This window comes from Podarcis bocagei, assembly GCF_964188305.1.
Source record: "Podarcis bocagei genome assembly, chromosome: 16".
Classification (NCBI taxonomy): domain Eukaryota; kingdom Metazoa; phylum Chordata; class Lepidosauria; order Squamata; family Lacertidae; genus Podarcis; species Podarcis bocagei.
Genome location: NC_138142.1, coordinates 26687423 through 26704061, shown reverse-complemented (window position 1 = coordinate 26704061; position 16639 = coordinate 26687423). Strand labels below are relative to the sequence as shown.

General features: G+C 46.3%; 1 protein-coding gene across 9 annotated transcripts in view; it reads right to left on the bottom strand.

The window, feature by feature from the left end:
* The window catches only part of PC (pyruvate carboxylase), a 268658-nt gene that overhangs the window by 226914 nt on the left and 25105 nt on the right, over positions 1–16639 (bottom strand). The window contains exon 1 of one of the 9 annotated variants that reach the window (XM_081175509.1): positions 15825–15843. The exons of the other annotated variants lie outside the window; for them this stretch is intronic. The gene's annotated coding sequence lies outside the window, so the exon portion shown is untranslated. Of the gene's footprint in view, positions 1–15824; positions 15844–16639 lie in introns of those variants that run through there. 9 annotated transcript variants of the gene reach the window in all.

The window sequence follows — 16639 nt, the reverse complement described above, 5'->3', positions numbered from 1 at the left end:
TTTATTCCACCTTGCCACACAGGAAGCTCAAGGCAGTTGGAATTATTTACTATTGTTTGTCTCCCCATCGTCCCCCCACCTCCCTGGCTAGGCAGTGAGAGAAACTGTGGAGAGAAACTTATTCAGCGACTCCTCTCTGGCATCGATTGCCCACATGAACCTTCGAGCCAACTTTCACAATAATGAGAGCTAGAAACTTCCTTTTTTATTTATGATTATCATTTTTTAATAAAAGTTGATGTTGGCTTTCGCAGCCAACATCAAACGCTTTGCACGTAGCCTTGGGCCATTATAAACCCAACCATACACTTTTCCTGGCTCTCAAAAGCCCCCGTTATCACCTCTGCTCCATCTGATGTTTGAGAGCAAGGTGAGCAAAATGAGAGAATTCTTTAGAATAAGAGAGAGGAAGAGGAAGGGATTAGCCTCGCCCAACAGGTACGCAGATATCAAGCGGTTTCATGGGAGGGGGGGGTCGGGGTGAAAATGTGCCTTGCCTGGGACAGCAGCATCCACATTTAAACTGCTGCAAATTGCCGTCTAGACTGTCCCTAGGCCATTCCCTCTTGGCGGTGGCGCTTTAATTACTGCGCCACTTATGATTAGATGGGGAAGTAATTAAGCCAGGCTGGGGAGGGCTCGCACTCCTTGCATGCTCTGCTCCCTTTGGGGAGATCCAATCAGAGGGATGCCAGCCCTTCCCTTCTGCCTCCCTTTGATCATCTAATCGAGGACAGAAGAATCCAGCTCACGTTCATGACTAACTAGAGACCTGCAGGAAACGGGGCCGAGAGAGCAAATTAAAATCTGCAGCTGAGAACTGCTTAGTAGTCTAATCTCATATACCAACACCCAGAAACTACCAGGACTGGGGGAACCACAGAGCACCCACAGCCCTGGATACATGTCACCGCGCACCTCAGTTAATTTACTTATTAGGCGCATGCATTTCAAGGTTAGGCAGTGAATAAAAGCTTAGGTGCCCAAGTGCCATTCCTCTGGTATGCAGGGGTTCGAGGAGGAGATTTAAAACAGGATGTAATACTGCTTTTGTCAACATAAGAAGTGCCTTGCTGGATCAGGTCAAAGGCCCATCTCCTTCAGCATCCTGTTCTCACAGTGGCCAGCCAGTTGCCCCAAAGGGAAACCAGCAAGCAGGATCCAAGAGCAAGAGCATTCTCTTCACCCCATGGCTTCTAGCCACAGCTATTCAGAAGCATTATTGCCTCCACGTTGGGGGGGGGGCGGTTCGTGTGTGTGTGTTGGGAGCATATAATTTAAAACAAGATACCACTTTGATATTCTCTGGAGAGTGAAAGGCAGTATAGAATTAGTTTCATTAGCGAAGAAATAAACCAGACATCGTTTTTGTGCGCTTCTGATTACATCTGCTAACTGGCAAGACGCCTGCCACGGCGGATGGGCAGGGCAGGTGCAGCAAGCAGGCTGGCAACTCACAAGGCCAACCCGTTGCAGATGGTTTACAACAAAGATAAAACAATAAGATTATCACCCAAAAAATTAACAGTAATTTTAAATGCCTGAACAGTTAAAATAACAATAGACTAAAACCAGATTAAAAACTTGCATCAAATTTCTAAGCTTCTAGTTCTAAACAGAAGCAGTTTAGTCTTGCTGGCCACATGACCTGGAAAGCTGTCTGTGGACAAACACCCGCTTCCTTGGCCTGAAGTGAGATGAGCGCCGCACCCCATAGTCACCTTTGACTGGACTTAAGTGTCCAGGGGTTCTTTACCTTTTATACCCTTACCTTTTAGTTCTAAAAAAGAATGTTTTTGGCAGGCGCCAAAAAGAGTACAATGGTACCTCGGGTTAAGTACTTAATTCGTTCTGGAGGTCCGTTCTTAACCTGAAACTGTTCTTAACCTGAAGCACCACTTTAGCTAATGGGGCCTCCTGCTGCCGCCGCGATGCCAGAGCATGATTTCTGTTCTCATCCTGAAGCAAAGTTCTTAACCCGAGGTACTATTTCTGGGTTAGCGGAGTCTGTAACCTGATGCGTATGTAACCCAAGGTACCACTGTACAGCGAAGTGGTCTGCCTGATGCCAATGGGCAAGGAGTTCCAAACTGCAAGCGCCGCCACACTGAAGAATCAAGTTTTTACAAATGTGGGATGGGAATTATGTTCACAGCGGCAGTTCTGCCACCTCTGCAGCCACGAGAGAGAAAGGGCAGGGCAGCTGAGGATTTTCCCAACCTGGTGCCTTCCAGCTGTTTCGGACAGCAAACTCTCTGCAGGCAGGGGCGGTCCGGGGGGGTGCGGTCCTCTCCGGGTACCATTCCAAAGGGGTGTGTGTGACAAAATGGTGACCCTTGATTGGCGACACCCCCCAGGATGCATGCCACATCCCCTGGGACAAGCACCACTCTGGGTACCGGAGCAGGTTGCTCTGCCTCTGTCAGCAGCCCCAGCCAACACGACTGTGGAGGGCCCTTGGTTCAGGGACAGGTCGGTCGGTAGAACATAAGCTTCTGAATCTCAGGGTTGCGGGTTTGAGCGCCACACTGGGCAAAAAAGATTCCTGCACTGCAGGGGGTTGGACTAGATGGCCCTCGTGGTCCCTTCCAACTGTATAATTCTACAATCAGGTGGGATGCGGCCCACTCCTAGAGGAACAAGGCGCTTTCCTCTCCATCTGGTCTGACTACAGAGCTAGTAGGAGGTTGGGGTGGGGAGGCCAGAACGCCCAGCTCTTCAGAGCCAAAACTATTAACTAAGCCAGCCGGCCAGCCACGTATAATGCCCATACTGCTGTGCTCAAAGCCACCCCACCTGGCCACGCTTTGACTCTCCGAGCGCACACAGATGCTACAATTACCACCGCAATTTGCAATCCATGCGAAGACGGGTTGTTCTCCCCGCACCCCACTCTTTTTATGATGCTGCCAATAATGGCATAGCGGGCAGCAGCCAAGGCAATAAAAAGCTTCCCTTCATTCTTTATTTTTAAATAATTTGCTCACTCCATAATTCATACATAAATCCACCCTCTCTGTGGTCTGGGATTGAACAGCTGCGGAATAAAAACAAGCCCCAGAGAAGACCTGCCCATCCAGGCCAGCACCTCCCTAAGCGCTTTTGTCTCTCTGGATTGATGCAAGGCAAGGAAGAGACAGGTGAACCTCAGGCCTCGCAGCCGAGGACAGCACTCAGGGAGGAAAACTGGGCACTGGCATTGGAAGGAGAGAAGGCCCACTGGTTAGCGGCAATGGCCAAAAAGAGAGAAGGCAGCAGACAATCTAAGCCAGGCTTCTCCAGTCTGGTGCCCTCCACCTGTTTCAAATCAAGATTCTAGTCCTTCGGACTATGAAGATATACCTAGATTCATATAGCTTCTGTTGCATGCTCAAATCGGAGGGCTGAGTCAGGAAGAAAAGGAGTTTCGTTAGATCCATGCAACAAGAGAGGTGCCTATTCCAAGAGGGTTGGTTATGAAGCCCCCTGGAGAAGGGGGAGAAATGTGCTGGGGCCTGGAGGCCTCCAAAGAAAGGCATCCCTGTGTAAGGAAAACTCCCTCCTCTCCTGCAAGCACTCCCAGCCAATTCCCCGCTTGGCCCTCTGCCTCTTCATTAGTTGCCAGATTGTTGGCCCTCCGGGTAGGAAGGAACCGCCGTTTTCTCTGTAATGCCGTTGCCGGAGAAATCTAATTAAACCGTGAAGATTCAGCAACTGCTCCTCTGGGCTGCAGCAGCAGCAGCAGCAGGCAGGGGTGGGCTCGTGGCAGGGCCAGAAAACGTCCAACAGGCCCCCAATGATGACGACACCCCATCAAAGAGAGTAGCACACATCCTCTTCGACTGAGCTGCTTAGGGGCCAGGAGCGAACTGATCACCCCCCTGAGCAGCCAGGCTTTGTAATAGAGTTGGCAACAATTAGCAGCAACAGAGGATAAGGCACTTGAGCAATGCGAGATGCGGTTAAGGCTCCGTTCCCTCCGAATCTCCATGTTGCTGTTTTGCAGAGTTATTCCCATCGCCCTGTAAGATGTTGCAGGACTTCAAGCACACTGGATGGGGCTGATGGGAGTTGGGGTCCTGCGGCATCTGGGGGGCATCATGTCGGTGAAGGCTGATGTTCTGCATCTTGCATGCACACACACACACACACACACACACCACTCTCAGCCTTCAGTGTACAGAGCCAGTGTACAGCAGACATTTCAAGCACTGGACTGGACTTGGGAGGACCAGGGTTCAAACCTCCACTCAGCCATGAAGCGCACTGGGTGGCTTTGGACCAGTCACTGCTTTGGACCTTCATGCCTACCTCTTCCTCTCTTATACAAGCTTATCTTTTGCCACCTCTCCCTAACACCCTCCTCCAGCCTCCAGCTTCAGGCAGACCCCCCAAGGACTGTCTTGGGCCCTCTCCTGATCCTGTCTCAAGGAAGAACTGCTGCCTGTCTGTCACAAATCTCCAGTCCACCATCAACCAGCTGGCTTTCTCCACAGCACTGCCCCCTCTTCTCCTCTGCTGCGGCTTCATCCTTCCTTTTAAGATTCTACATCGTCTTTTGCCAACTAGGTCCCCTTCAAATGTTTTGGACCACAGTTCCCATCAGCTCCAGCCAGCGTGGCCATTTTGGACTCCCATCAGCCCCAGTCCAAATGCGTCATTATGGTGGAACAGATGGCCACCGGATCCTGAGCTGGGCATACTGCCACCACTTGATTGATTTGCCTGTCCTCCACCCCTAGCCCTGCTCACCCAGCCTTCTGCCCTAGATGGGAGGAGCAGCAGGACTGTGAATGCGATAGTGGTTGAACCACAGCCCAGCTCTAGAGACTGGATTACAGCCTGAGATCCTTTGGATTGACTAACCAGGCACCCCCTGAAGAAGAAGAAGAAGAAGAAGAAGAAGAAGAAGAAGAAGAAGAAGAAGAAGAAGAAGAAGAAGAAGAAGGAAGGAAGGAAGAAGAGGAGCACAACAGGCTCCCCCCCCCCTAAAAAAATGTTGATAATATAATTATTGGTATGTCTAAAAACTGTAGATAGCAACTGTCATTTGGGAAGAGGCATCCCTTTCTTCTTCACCTACACAGGAAGAGGGAATGCTTCTATAATGAAGTCTGACACATCATATCCAGGCTCCATGTAAAACAGAAGAAAGCACTCTTTTCATCTTTAAAAAATATTGTCTTCTTCATAGACAAATATTTGCAGATCTAGTCAATTAACCACTCCAAACTTGTACAATCAATCACCTAAGATTCCTCTAGGCTGCTGGCAGAAAGAAACTGGATTTTAGATTAACGCCTTTACTTTCTCCCGAGTAAAACTGTGCTGAATGCCAGCACTGCCAGCTGAACGTCCCGGATTAAGATACACCCCCCCCCAAAGAGGAACCAAGTGCACAAACCACAACACACCCTGAGCTGCTGACAAATCAAAAAAGGCTGCTTATCTGTTGGAAGATTCAGGCAGATGAAAGGAAGTACTTTTGCATGCAGCAGATAGTTAAACTATGGAACTCACTTCCACAGGAGGCTGTGATGGCCACCAATTTGGATGGCTTTAAAATAAGAATGGATAAATTTGTGGCAGTTAAGGCTACCAATGGCTACTAGCCACAATGGCTACGGAGGCAGCAATGCTTCTGAACACCAGTTACTGGAAGTCACAGGAGGGGAGAGAGCTCTTGTGCTTTAGTCCTCCTTGCTGGTTTCCCACAGGCCACTGGTTGGCCACTGTGAGAGCAGGATGTTGGACTAAATGGGCCATTGGCCTGACCCGGCCAGCTCATCTTATGTTCTTATCTGTGCCATGTGAGAACGACACAACCAGATCAGCGCCACGATCCAACTCTGTTTGCAGAAGCCCTCAACGCCCGAGTGCCGCAGCACATGCAAGACGCATCATCACTCACTCCTAGGCCACAGACATGTTTTATTATAAGCAATTGCCGCTGCCTTGCCGCGATGGTGGGAATTGATGGAGAATGAAACACGCAACGAGCTCATCAGAAACTCTCCAGGGGCTGAACGGGAGGGGGAAGGCAGATGGAGAGAGGGGTTTGCAACGAGTCCCTGGAACTGGCTGACAACAACAGTTCTTGCAGGCAAACACAGAGATCCAGAGAGGTCGGTGCGTAAGGAGCATTGATTAAGCAGGGAGGCAACGATTGCTAGTCACAGATATTAAGACGTCTCCATCAAGGCAGCCACACTCCTCTGGAAATGAAGATAGGATATCTCCGCTGTGTTGGAGGCAGGAGAAAAATGGGAGATGAATCACACGCAAGGCATTAAGGTTGTCCGGGGTGTGGGGGTGGAGATTAGAGCTGTCTTGCTTGGCTTTGGTCCCTACTCTAACCATGTTCTGATGTCCCAGATTTGATTACACCATGCAAATTAAGATTAAGATGTCTTCCACCATGAGTCCCGAGGAGACACTGGCCAAGTCAGGATGAGCGGTGGGTGGAGTTGGGAAGGGCCCAGCGGGATGGAACAGGCAGCGTGGCAACAGAGGAGTCACCCCAAGAGAAGTCATGGTCAAGGAGTCGGGTCCTGAGGAGGGACCCAGTGGCATATTGCCCCAGCACTCTGCCCCGTCCCCTCTGACGTCACCCAGGTGCTCTGTACCGACTTCAGCCCCGGCTCCTGTGCCGGCCTCACCTCTGGCACTACTCGGGTCTGCCCCCATCCCTTCCTCTCAGGAGAAGTCCACCGCCCAGTCTCATTCAGAGCTGGCGCTGATACCCCCCTCCATCATCGAGGACTTGGAGACACCAGCGTAAACAGGCGTAAACAGACAGCTCAGCTGTAGACCACCAGAAAGAGCTCCCGTTTGTTTGACCATTCCAAAGGAACATCCTGCTTGCTGCCCTAAAGTTGTGCCCACCCCCTTCCCATATAATGTAGTGTAGTTCGCTGCTTCAATGTTTTAGCTTGCTTAGCACTGCACGGGACCTGTTGTCCCTTTGAATCCTCTTTTGCTTATGTACCATACCAATTTGAGCATTAAAAGATTTCAGCAGAAAACACAGCACAAACTCGAGTTCTTCACCCTCCAAAGACAGCCAAGGCACATGAGTCTTAGGATCCCCTCCCTGGCACCACTGATCCCAGCAGTCCCGGCAGCAAAACTGGACAAAGGCCAGGGATTATGGAAGTTGTAGTCTGAGGAGGAAGGCATGATGTTATATTTGCTCTGCAGTTTGTTTGCTTCTTAAATATCAGCCTACCCCAACCTTCCTCCTCCAGATGTTTTGGACTACATCTCCCATCAGCCCCAGTGTCTCCATCAGCCCAAGCATCATGCAGTCTTGCTGACTGGGCAGATGGGAGCTGCAGTCCAAAACATCAGTGCCACCCACTTCCTTTTTTTTTTTGGAAATAATTTTTATTAGTTTACAACAAAAACACATACTAATTTCACATCCAATTTTTCACAAATTATTTCTTTTCTGGACTTCCTTCAGCTTTTCCATAAATCATCCATAGTCATTATTTAAGTTACGCATTCCTTAGGTTTATATTGTCATTATTTATATCTTTCTTTTCTATTCCCTTTAAACAATACTTCTCAATTTTTCACAGTGCTTCTTTAAATCCCTCTAGCATTATATGTCCCTCACTTATACTTTCCAGATATTCCACAAATTTCCCCCAGTCCTCGATTAACTTTTGGTCTCTTAAATATCTAATCTTCCCAGTCAATTTATCCAGCTCAGCATAGTCTAACAGCTTCATTCTCCATTCTTCCACCGTCGGTATTTCCTGTTGTTTCCATTTCTGGGCCAGTAACACTCTTGCCGCTGTCACTGCATATTGGAACAATTTACAATCCTTTCTTTTTATCTCATTTCCTAATATTCCTAACAGAAAGACCTCTGGTTTCTTTATAAATGTGTATTTTAATATCTTCTTCAGTTCATTATATATCCTTTCCCAGAAGCCTTTCACTTTCTTACATTCCCACCACATATGGTAAAAAGAGCCTTCTTTATCTTTACATTTCCAACAGTTGTTACATGTCTTATACATTTTCGCTAATTTTACCGGTGTTATATACCATCTATAAAACATTTTCATAACGTTTTCTTTTAACATCATACATGCTGTAAATTTTAAATTTTCTTTCCATAGTTTTTCCCAATCCTCAAATTGTATGTTATAGCCAAAGTCTCTGGCCCAATGTATCATAACCGACTTGACTTCCTCATCCTTCAAATTCCATTCTAGCAACAACTTATACATTTTGGATAAAATTTTAAAATCATTATCTATTATTTCAATCTGAAATTTAGAATCCTTGTCAGCATAACCACATTCTTTAATATCTTTCCTAAACATTTCATTTACTTGAAAATAATGCAACCAATCATATACATGTTCTTTAACCTGTTCATATGGTTTCATTTTCCATTTTCCTCCTTCTTTAAATAACAATTGACCATATGTGATCCAATTGCCTCTCATATTAATTTTCTTTACACTCATGACTTCTAAAGGAGATAACCAGTGTGGTAGTCTAGGTTCTAATAGGTTTTTATACCTATCCCATACTTCAATTAGAGGACCTCGGAAGATGTGGTTCTCAAAACCTTTATGGATTTTCCTTTTATCATACCATAAATACGCATGCCATCCAAATCTGTTGTCAAACCCCTCTAAGTCTAACAATTCCTTATTTTCTAGTTTTATCCAATCTTTCAACCAGCAAAGGCATGATGCCTCATAATATAGTTTCAAATCAGGCAGGGCAAAGCCTCCTCTTTCTCTCATATCTGTTAATAACTTAAATTGAATTCTTGGCTTTTTGCCCTGCCAAATATATCTTGAAATCGCTCTTTGCCACTCTTTAAAAATCCTATTCCCCTTAATTATGGGGATAGTCTGGAATAGAAATAACATCTTTGGCAGCACATTCATCTTAATTGTAGAAATCCTGCCCCAAAATGACAATTTCATTCTTCCCCACACCTCCAAGTCCTTTCTTATTCCATTCCATGCTGGTTCATAGTTATTCTTGTATAGATCTATATTTTTGGGAGTTACCCATATTCCTAGATATTTCACCTTTTTAACCACCTCTATCTCTGTTTGCTGTTGCATTATTTCAATTACACTTTGATCCATGTTATTCGCAATTATTTTCGTTTTCTTCTTGTTTAGTCTGAAACCTGCCACTCCTCCAAACTGTTCAATTTCCTCCAATACTTCTTTTGCTGTACTTGTTGGCTCTTCTATCGTTATTACCAAATCGTCTGCAAACGCTTTGATCTTATATTCATTGTGGCCAATTGTCACTCCTTTTATTTTCTTATTTTGTCTAATCGAATTTAAAAGGACTTCTAGCACCATTATAAATAATAGTGGCGAAAGTGGACATCCCTGTCTTGTTCCTTTTAATATCTCTATTTCTTCTGTGACTACATTGTTTATAATCAATTTGGCTTTTTGTTCTGTATAAATTGCCTTTATTCCATTAAAGAATTCTTTACCAACCTCCATATATTCCAAGTTTCTCAACATAAAGTCCCATGCTATATTGTCAAAGGCCTTCTCCGCATCCACAAACATCATTATGGCTTGTTTCTCATTCCTGGCAGACAGATATTCCACAATATTGATTATATTTCTTATATTATCTTTCATCTGCCTGCCTGGAAGGAAACTCGCCTGATCCTTATGAATGATTTCTAATAGTATATTTTTCAATCTTTTCGCAAGGATTCCTGCAAATATTTTATAGTCTGTGTTCAGCAATGAGATCGGCCTGTAATTTTTAACTTGAGTTAGGTCTGAATCCTGTTTTGGAATAAATGTAATATATGCTTCTTTCCATGTTTCCGTGATGTCTCTTTCTCTTAGAATGTTGTTCATTACTTCTTTCAGTGGCATCATCAAAGTAGATTTCATTTCTTTGTAATAGCTTGTGGTGAATCCATCTGGACCTGGAGCCTTTCCCCTTTTAAAATCTTTTATTGCTTCTTTTATCTCTTCTATTTCTATTGGGGTATTCAACTGTTCTTTTTTATCTGTCGGGATCTTCTGCACCTTTTTCTCCTTCAAAAATCTCTCTATTTTCCTCAAATTGTTTCTTTCTCTATTTTTATATAGTCTTCTGTAGTAGTCCAAGAATCCCTTTCTAATTTCCTTTGGATTATCTCTTCTCCTTCCACTATAATTTTGTTTATTGTATTCTGTTCCTTTCTTTTTTTGATTTGCCATGCAAGCCATTTTGCTGATTTATTCGCGAAGTCGAAGTTTCTTTGACTCAGTTTTTTAATATTCGATTCCACTTCTCTATTTATTGTCATTGCAAACTGAGTTTGTAGAGCTTTGATATTTTCTTTTATTTTTTGACTATTTGGTTTCTTGATTAATTTTTGTTCATTGTCCATTATCTGCTTCAAAATTTCTTTTTTACCTTTTTCTGTTTTTCTTTTTGATCGAATTCTGCTGGATAAAAAATCCTCTCATCACTGCCTTGCTTGCATCCCAAACCACTTTTATCTTTGTACCCTTGTTACAGTTGTCAACAAAGTATTCAGTTAACCTCTTTTGTGCTTTTTCAACGATTTTCTGGTCGTCTAAGAGATAATCTTTCATTCTCCATCTGAAAGTTCTCTCCTCAAAACCTTTTAGTTCAAATTTTATTGGACTATGGTCGGAAATCACTTTCGGTTGTATTTCTATCCGTTGGGTTCTTGGAGTCAGTTCACTCGAGATCCAAATCTGATCAATCCTTGACATTGACTGGTTCGGTTCGGCATAGTAAGTAAACTGTTTGTCCAATGGGTGTCTAAGTCGCCAAATATCTATCAGATTACAATTTTGAATCATTGAGAAAAAGGATTTGGGTAGTTTCCCTTCCTTGCTTGTTCCCTCTCTAAGTCTATCCATTTCCAATGAGACCACTCCATTCATATCACCCATTGTTATAATTTTCTGATCTATATATTCAAATAATTTTTCTTCCAATGTTTTATAGAACTCAGTCTTATTACCATTAGGTGCATAGATCCCGACTATGATCAAATTTTCTCCTTGCCATTTGATTCGAACCGCAATTATCCTTCCTTCTTCATCTTTGAAAATTTGTTGAGCTTCAATTTTGTTTTTTATGTATATGACCACTCCTCTTTTTTTCCAGTGCCACCCACTTCCAGCATGTGGCCCGTGGAAGGCTGCCTATAGTTATAACGGCCTTTGCGCTAAAAGGTCACACACACCAACCGCTTAAGAGGAACCATCCTGTTCGATCTTTGGCTTTATAGGCACGTTAACTTTACAGAAGTTTCACAGTCCGGATCTTCATTTAAATCTAAAGATCAGTCAATGCCAGACAGAGGAAAGGTTAAATCAATTACAAATAATCGATCTGCTGGCAGCTTTAATCTTTGCATCCTTGGCATTAGAGCCAAAACAAGTTAAGGGCTGCGTTGATCCTCCCAAGACAAAAAGAAAAAGCCTCAAGCTGCGCCTAAACACTCGCCTTCAATTTGTCAAGAGCTCTCTGCACAGCCGCAGAGATTCCCGCTACGAGAATGCTGTACCTTCTAGTACCTCTTACTTTCTATCACCTGGACAGATAAGAGGGGCTGCCGCTGGGAAGGTTGGCTCAGCGGAGATATCAGGGATGCATTGCAGAAAGAAAGAGATAAAACAGGGAGATTAAGCGGACAGCAAAGATGGAGTCTAAGGAGGCAGGCTGGAGAAGAGATGCTCAAAAGGCAGAGGAGTCTGCATCGGAAAGAGTCAAGGTGGAAGGCTGAAGCTATGCAGGAGGGAATGAGGAGGTGGGAGTGATAACCCTGGATGTGAGAAGATACTTTTAAGGTTCCCACTCCACCCTGCCTTGTAGGGATATGTCAATTCTGCAGGAGCTGCTTGGGGGGACAAGGCCCTGGAAGTGGTTGTGGGTGCTCAAAAGCCGATGCCTACAAACCGTGCATTTTTAAATGGGACTCAAGTTTCTAAACCTCATGGCCACAGAGCAAAGCCTAGGATGATGTGGGCAGTCAGTGCCTGCTGAGAAGCCAGAGAGGGGAGGTCCGAATAAGGTTTACACTGGCTGAGAGTGGGGCTGAGGTGCCCTTGCCCCTCTTATGATCAAATAAAGAAGAATGTGTAAGGAGAAAAAAAGGAAATATGCAAATTAGCACTATGCAGATCATTTATTCTGGTAGCTGAGTCACGCTTCTCTCTGCTTGGATTAAGGACCTGAGCGAAAGACTGAAAATGTGTTGAAGCACTAAGTAGATGCAGTTCCTTGTATAAAAGGAACAGAGGATGTTGCCTTCTGGTGTTGTCTGCACTGACAGGCGGGAATGGCTCTCCAGGGTTGCAGGCAGAGAGCCTCTTCCAGCCCTACGTGGAGATGCCCCCTGGGAACTGGACCTGGGACTTTCTGCATGCAAAGCAGATTATCTCCCACAGAGCTATGGCCCTGCTCCAAAATGAAGATTTCGGTGTCTCTTGCCTCTCCTAGATCACCATGGGGCTAACAGTTCCCTGTCTCAACACCTGCGCCAACGATAGCTAGCCATGACGGTCAGTAGTGCTTCTGAACAGCAGTTGGTGGAAACCACAGCGAGGAGAGGGGTCTTGTGCTCGGGTCCTGCTTGCAAGTTTCCCATGGTTGGCCACTGTGAGCAGAGGATGATGGACTAGATAGGCCTCCTTTGTCCTGATCCAGAAGGTGGTTCTCGTGTTTTCTTCTGCACTTCGTGCAGTGCAGAGTTAAGCTATGGAACTCACTCCATCGATGGCTACTAGCCCCAATAGGTCTGCCTCCAAGGTCAAGAAGCAGCAATGCTTTTGAATACCAGCTGCTGGGAATCACAAGGGGGCAGAGATGCTGTTAAGCTCAGGACCTCCTGGGGGGCCTCCCATTGGGGTTGGTCACTGTCAGGAAAGGATGCTAGACTAGATGGGCCATTGACCTGATCCTGCAGACTCTTCTTATGCTCAACACTAGGTGCTGCTCATGGTCAAGCTCTGCCACTGAACCACAGGCTTGCTGACCACTGGCCCACTGGAGCCTAGTTCCATCTTTCTCTGCCCGCTCCTCAAGACTTCACAGCAACCCTGTCACCCAAGAGCTGCCTGGCTGTTGATGGTGGGGACTGAGACTGGGGCAGATGCAGTGTCCTCTTTGCTCTGCTGCTCCCTACCGGTCCTGAAAAAAGGAACTTGCAAAGCATGAAGATTTAAAATAAAAATCCGGCAACTGGGCCTTTTTTTTACCTTTCCCTCTGGAGCTGCGCTTCTGATGAGGCGGCTTCGGTTAATTATCCACTGAGCTGTTTGCGCAGTGGGGGCCCAGTTACAAATTAAGCAGAGCACCTCTTGCCGCTGTGAGGGGTCAAGGCTGGCAACAGTGGCACTTCGGAAACCAAATATTTACAAGCCAGATCTGTGCCCCTGAAACGCAGCCACCCTGACCCAGAGCCCCCGGGGCCGCTTCCCACAATCCACAAGTAATAATTATTAATAACAGAGGCCGGTAGGCGAGTGGATCAGAGAAGGAAGGCGGTTTTCAAGGCAGGGTAGGAGGCCTCTATTCTGAGGAAAAGAAGCCGTCCTCAATTTTTAAGAATTGCCTTGCTGCATTGGGTCCAAAGCCCAGAAGTCTAGCTTCCTCTTGCCTGCGATGTTATGATTAGGGTGTCAGGCTAGGAGACCTGGGTTCAAATCCCCACTCAGCCATGAAGCTCATCTTGGGACCATCACCAGCTGTCAGTCAAACATACCTTGGAGGGCAGTTGAGAAGACAAAATGGTGAGGTGAAGAAGGGCAGCGCATGCCACCTTGAGCTCCCAGGAGGAAAGAGAGGCTAGAAAGGAAATAAGCACATGAGGAGTGTTCTCCTGGATCAGGCCAAATGTCTTCCCAATCCAGTTTCCAGCTTTCCACAATGACCAGCAAGCAAGCATGACATGAAGGGAAATTACTACAACAGCTGGCATTCAGAGATAGAGCACCCCTGGACATGGAGTCTCCATTTAGCCATCAATTCTAAATCAGCCTCTAATAAATCTCTTGCTGCTACTACTCTCCCCTTTGAAAGCCATCTAAGCCACTGGCGATCAGCATAGTTTGCGGAAAGAGTTTCTCAACTTATAAGAATGTACAAAGAGTGTACAGGGTCAGGCCAAATGGAGCCCCCCATCAAGTCCAGCATCCTGTTCTCACAGTAGCCAACCAGATGCCTCCTCTGGGAAACCTGTAAGTAGGACCCAAGTCAAGAACCCTCTCCCTTCCAGGAACTGGCACCCAGAAGCTGCCTCCGACTGCGGAAGCAGAGCAGAGCCATCGTGGCTAGTAACTCAATCACCCTTTGTCGGGAAACCTTCCTTTCATCAGTCCAAAGCTTACTGCAGACACGTAGCACTGGGTGACCTCGAATTCCAGCATTTACAGGAGAGGGATTGGGGAAAGGGGAGAGAAAATATCCCTTCCACTTCCTCCACAGAAAAACACCCACACAAGTATTTTGCAGGCTGGCTCAATCTGCAAGGAGACTGAAGCCCTCCCACGGCTAGTGCGCTCTCTCTGTAGCGCTCTCTCTCTCTCTCTCTCTCTCTCTGCCCGCCGGCCCTCCCTGCTTGCCGCTCTTCCAGCCTTTGGGAGACTTCTGCAGTTTCTCGTTCCAGAAAGCCGCTCTCCCGTGCACCAGTGTTATTAAGCTTGTGCTATTAAAAAACCAGAGAGCAGCACAAGGAGCCAAGAGCTCCTCTCCAGCCAAAGACTTTTCAATGCTGTACATGTGTTTCATCCTCCAATTTTGCCCACGGGAAAAATATTTTTGGGGTTGCACCTTACCTCGGATTATTATTTTTTTAACAGGCCAACCCAGGAGCTGTGCTCACCCTCTGTGTGTGTTCGTGCGCGAGCGCGCAAAGAGACCCAGCAGGCGACTCAGGATATGAATCCCTGGGGACCTGTGCCCCCCCAACACTGAACTCTGGACAACCGCCCTTCCCACCTTCCAATAAACTGCTCACAAGGGAGACAGAGGGGTGCAACTGGTTCTCTCACATTTCCAAGGCACATTCCGTTGGGAGATTAGCCAGGCTAACCACAAGGGGCCCAGCAGGAGGAAGCAGGGGCTAAAGAGAGAGGCAAGGATCTCTCTGGTTAAGAAGAAACAGATCTGTCTTGGGTGCAGCCAGACTGGCCTTCATTCAGGGCCAGGCGCTTTGAGTTCTCCAGGTCAAAGGGTGAAACTGGAAACCATCCACTGCCCAGCTGTCCCTGCCTTCTGTCCCATCCTCATAGGGATTCTGGAACGGAACAGACTGTTATATCTTCGTTGCAGACACCCAGAATCCAGGCCGCCAGCTTGGTCTATCCCTGATGTCCTGCAGATGTTGTCCAACTACATCTCCAGTCAGCCCCAGCCGTGCTGTAAGGGAAGCCTGAGCGCTCGGAGGGGCTGCCTCACATCACACAAAGCCACCGGGCAAGATGACTCCCTCATGCTTTCCTTTGGATCCACGGTTCTATAAAGGCTAGGGCAGCCTTCCCCAACCTGGTGCCATCCAGATTACAAGTTCCAGGCTGGGAGCTGATGGGAGTTGGGCCCAAACTTCTAGAGGGCACCGGCTGGAGAAGGCTGGGCAAGGCAGGTGCTTCCTGGGTGCTCACAAACAAGGCATGGAGGAAACAGCCCCTGCTATTCAGAAGTAGATGCTCTCATGGCTAATAACTACTGGCCAGAAAAGCCCAGTGAGGACTTGGAGACTACCCAGTGGAGAGGGACTTTCCTACCCCACCCCTTGAGAAATATGAGGACTCAGTAAATATATCTACTGCGGCTTTCTAACATCTCATTTGATTTCCACTTACATTTCAAGGCTCCTCATCTGTGACCTACCACTCAGCTCCGCTAGACCTCTCTGTCTGCCACCCCCTCTCTCTATCATCTTCCCCTGACAAAAGTGAGAGAAAAGAGACAACATTCATATCGCAGTGTGTTCAAACCATCATATTGGATTCCAGTCCAGCTCCATTGGCTTTCCTGAAAGAAAGGGTTCAGAATGGCTCTCTGCTGCCCTCTAGAGACCTGAAAGTTTTCTGTTGCTTCAGCGCTAAATTCAGATTTATTTATTTTTCCTGATGCTTTCTATACTAATTGCAGTCATGGCTTCCCAAACTCCTCTCACGCTGCAAAACAAAGAAACACACAACAATGGGAGACCACCTACCTCCCCAAGAGAGGGTGTGCTTTCAAAATGTGCAGCAATAAGAACCACACACTCTTAGAGGAGCCCAGTTCCACATGCCCCTTACTAGTTTTGTTTATAGGAGAATGGTTGGTCTGGACATGGTTCCTTGTTGGAGTCCAAACCTAGATCTCGGGATGGGGGAGCTATTTGGTCCCATTCACATTCAATATGAACCTGCCTGATTTGCACTTCCTGAAGCAATGCAATAATCAGAAATGCAGCTATCCTTCAAGATTTGCAGTCCACACACTGCATTCTACAACGGAAAAAAAGCTGTGCGTAAAAATTATAGGAAGGGTGCATAAAGCTGCATATAACTATGAAAATATTCAAAGATGTGCTTTAGGGAAAACTGAACATAAATAATTTATTTTAGGAGATGTGTCACGAAATGCTTGTGGGATTTCATATTTCTGGTGCGCAAATGTGGCAAGC